Source organism: Anopheles funestus (assembly GCF_943734845.2).
Source record: "Anopheles funestus chromosome X unlocalized genomic scaffold, idAnoFuneDA-416_04 X_unloc_186, whole genome shotgun sequence".
In the NCBI taxonomy this organism is placed as follows: Eukaryota; Metazoa; Arthropoda; class Insecta; order Diptera; family Culicidae; genus Anopheles; species Anopheles funestus.
Window position 1 is genome coordinate 7,501 of NW_026045134.1, and position 4,279 is coordinate 11,779.

At 49.9% G+C, this 4,279-nt stretch overlaps 1 non-coding gene across 1 annotated transcript; it reads right to left on the reverse strand.

The window, feature by feature from the left end:
- Window positions 1-294: 294 nt before the first annotated feature.
- Window positions 295-452, reverse strand: LOC125773044 (5.8S ribosomal RNA). The gene has a single exon (XR_007419860.1). It is a non-coding gene; the product is annotated as a 5.8S ribosomal RNA (ribosomal RNA).
- Between the last annotated feature and the right edge of the window lie 3,827 nt (window positions 453-4,279).

Sequence of the window (4,279 nt, forward strand, 5' to 3'; positions counted from 1 at the left end):
GGACATCAAAGAGGTTTTCGATTGAATTTCCCCATGTTTCACAACGTACTCTTAGCGGTATCCTACGATACGTCTCACTCTATTTGTGTGTGTGCGCGTTTACGTGCGTGCGATTTATGCGGTTCACCCCTTTACTTTCAGCGCCCTGCGGTCCCAACAAAGGTCCCGAGCACGCCATTATGCACAGTGTGGAAGCGTGTTTCCCCCACGACACTAGACGGGCTGCTCGCCATAGTGTTCTATTGTGGCACGCTCCACCCTGAAGTTTGGTTTGTTGTATATCAAGGAATTGATAGGCACTCAAGAATGTGTGCATCGGCCGGGTTTAATCGTCCGACGCGCAATATGCGTTCAACTTATCGGTGTTCATGTGTCCTGCAGTTCACATTGTGACGCGCATTTAGCTGCGGTCTTCATCGATCCATGAGCCGAGTGATCCCCTGCCTAGGGTTTTATAGTAAGGTTCCCAATGTAACACAATCCCGGTGGTACGTCCAAAGGACTAACTTTCTGACTAAGTTGTCTTTATTACCCAATAGTCCCAGGCCTTGTGACTTGTGGCTCATGTCTACGCCCATGGCCACCATTCGCTAAGATAGTTTTGAAGTCACTTTGAAGGCCCAGGAACAACTCTCTTAGCACATCGGTTAACCTGGCGCCGCAGTCAACTCATGTGCTTGGATCGGATCGAGCTATTGAGTATTGGGCCTGCATACTCGCTCATCCGTATCCTTTGCGTACCGCCCCCATGGCCCTTGTATGTCTGCACCACAGTTCCTGTTCGTTCCGTGCCTATGGCCGGATACGTATTGCACATCGGTTAACCTGACGCCGCAGTCAACTCATGTGCTTGGATCGGATCGAGCTATTGAGTATTGGGCCTGCATACTCGCTCATCCGTATCCTTTGCGTACCGCCCCATGGCCCTTGTATGTCTGCACCACAGCTCCTGTTCGTTCCGTGCCTATGGCCGGATACGTATTGCACATCGGTATACCTGTCGCTACTCAGGCAACTCGTGTGCGTGGATTGGATCGAGAACATGGTGTGTGCCCCATGTTATAATTGATAGTCCATATCCACTTTATAGGTTAAAGTCATAAGTTGTGATTGCACAACCATTCTTCATAAGAGTTTAATCACTCTTCAACTAACTTTCGTTCTGGTGTCTTGGTATCAAATCGCGTAAGACACAAGATTCCTACTGGCCAAATAGAATCTAGCACATTGGTTAACCTGGCGCCGCAGTCAACTCATGTGCTTGGATCGGATCGAGCTATTGAGTATTGGGCCTGCATACTCGCTCATCCGTATCCTTTGCGTACCGCCCCATGGCCCCGTCCTTAGAGTTAATGACTAGTAGGCTTAACTCTTTGTATGTCTGCACCACAGTTCCCGTTCGTTCCGTGCCGTGGGCCGGATACGTATTGCACATCGGTATACCTGTCGCTACTCAGGCAACTCGTGTGCGTGGATTGGATCGAGCTCATGGGGGTGTGTAGAGATTCCATGTTATAATTGCAAGTCCATATCCACTTTATAGGTTAAAGTCATAAGTTGTGATTGCACAACCATACTTCATAAGAGTTTAATAACTCTTCAACTAACTTTCGTTCTGGTGTCTTGGTATCAAATCGCATAAGACACAAGATTCTACTGGCCAAATAGAATCTAGCACATTGGTTTAACCTGGCGCCGCCAGTCAACTCATGTGCTTGGATCGGATCGAGCTATTGAGTATTGGGCCTGCATACTCGCTCATCCGTATCCTTTGCGTACCGCCCCATGGCCCCGTCCTTAGAGTTAATGACTAATAGGCTTAACTCTTTGTATGTCTGCACCACAGTTCCCGTTCGTTCCGTGCCGTGGCCGGATACGTATTGCACAACAGTAGATACCATCACCTGACGTATCTAACACACCACTATTGTAACTCGTCGTCGAAGGACCTTTCAAGTGCCTGATGGCCAGGGGAGCTCTTACACGGCACGGAGACACAGTGATGCTCGCCCATCACAGTGTACAACGATCGAGTTTGCTTAAGTGTCTGGGTACCTACACACCAGACACAATGCAATGGCCACGGATCCACACAAGGCACATCACATGCAGAAAGCTTCACCAGATTATGACACATACCACACTCTTGTAACTCGTCGTCGAAGGGGCGTTCAAAGTGCCTTACGGCTAGGGGAGATCTAGCACGGCACGGACCATCAAAGTGTACAACGATCGAGTTTGCTTTCCGCGCAAGCGTTCTAAGTGTCTGGGTACCTACACACCAGACACAATGCAATGGCCACGGATCCACACAAGGCACATCACATGCAGAAAGCTTCACCAGATTCTGACACATACCACTCTCTGTAACTCGTCGTCGAAGGGGCGTTCAAAGTGCCTTACGGCTAGGGGGGATCTAGCACGGCACGGAGACACAGTGATGGTCACCCATCAAAGTGTACAACGAACGAGTTGGCTTTCAACAAATTCTGACACATAGCAAGCGAGCGACCGAGCTACACCGAAGGCAGCCCATGGTTGGTCACTCGCGGACGATCATCAGTAATGATCCTTCCGCAGGTTCACCTACGATACCTTGTTACGACTTTTACTTCCTCTAAATCATCAAGTTCGGTCAACTTCAGCCATGCCAGCTGCAGCTCACGAAGGAACCGCGGAAGGTTAAGCCTCCAGAAACCTCACTAAATAATCCATCGGTAGTAGCGACGGGCGGTGTGTACAAAGGGCAGGGACGTAATCAGCACTAGCTAATGACTAGTGCTTACTAGAAAATTCTAAGGTTCATGGGGACCGTTGCAGTCCCCAATCCCGACTAGATGGGCATTTTAGTGATTTCCCGTTCCTCTCGGAATGGGGGCGCCTATTGGCGAGAACACGCTGCGACCCACATTGTAGCACGCGTGCAGCCCAGAACATCTAAGGGCATCACGGACCTGTTATCGCTCATTCTCAGCTTGCTAAACACAAGTTGTCCCGCTAAGCAGGGCAAACGTAGCCGACGACCGCCCGTGAAGGCGCCGCCCGGCTGTAACGTCAGGTGCGCCCGGAGGCGCACTGCTGACAGCGTTCTAGTTAGCATGTTTGAGTCACGTTCGTTATCGGAATTAACCAGACAAATCATTCCACGAACTAAGAACGGCCATGCACCACTACCCTTAAATTTGAGAAAGAGCTATCAATCTGTCTTACCCTCGATAAGTTTGGACCTGGTAAATTTTCCCGTGTTGAGTCAAATTAAGCCGCAAGCTCCACTTCTTGTGGTGCCCTTCCGTCAATTCCTTTAAGTTTCAACTTTGCAACCATACTTCCCCCGGAACCCGATTTTGGTTTCCCGGAAGCGACTGAGAGCACCGAATAGGGGTAGCGTCTCCCAATTGCTAATTGGCATCGTTTACGGTTAGAACTAGGGCGGTATCTAATCGCCTTCGATCCTCTAACTTTCGTTCTTGATTAAAGAAAGCATCCATGGCAAACGCTTTCGCTTCAGTTGGTCCTACGACGGTCTACGAATTTCACCTCTCGCGCCGTAATACCAATGCCCCCAACTACTTCTGTTAATCATTACCTCTAGGTTTCTGACAAACCAACGAAATCGTATAAACCGAGGTCATATTCCATTATTCCATGCAAGATTATTCTCGGCCAACGCCAACCCCACGGGGGGGCCGGACGCTTTGTCTTAGCCTGCTTTGAGCACTCTAATTTGTTCAAGGTAAATGTGAGTATCTTGAGCACCATGAGGAGCCCGTGCCGGAGTTAACCGGTAGCACGGTACTCGTTCACAGAGTAACGCCCAAGTACACCATTGTGAGTCGCAGCCGTGAGCGCGCGCACGAACGGCCCCGGCGTGTAACCGGGCGCCCGTGGCGGTCACGTGTCTGGACGGGCAATCAACTTCGAACGTTTTAACCGCAACAACTTTAATATACGCTAGTGGAGCTGGAATTACCGCGGCTGCTGGCACCAGACTTGCCCTCCACTTGATCCTTGTTGAAGGATTTATACTCAACTCATTCCAATTATGGACCATCGTTAGAGAGGTCCATATTGTTATTTCTCGTCACTACCTCCCCGTACTGGGATTGGGTAATTTACGCGCCTGCTGCCTTCCTTGGATGTGGTAGCCATTTCTCAGGCTCCCTCTCCGGAATCGAACCCTGATTCCCCGTTACCCGTCGCAACCATGGTAGTCCTCTACACTACCATCAATAGTTGATAGGGCAGACATTTGAAAGATCTGTCGTCAGTCGACAAGCGA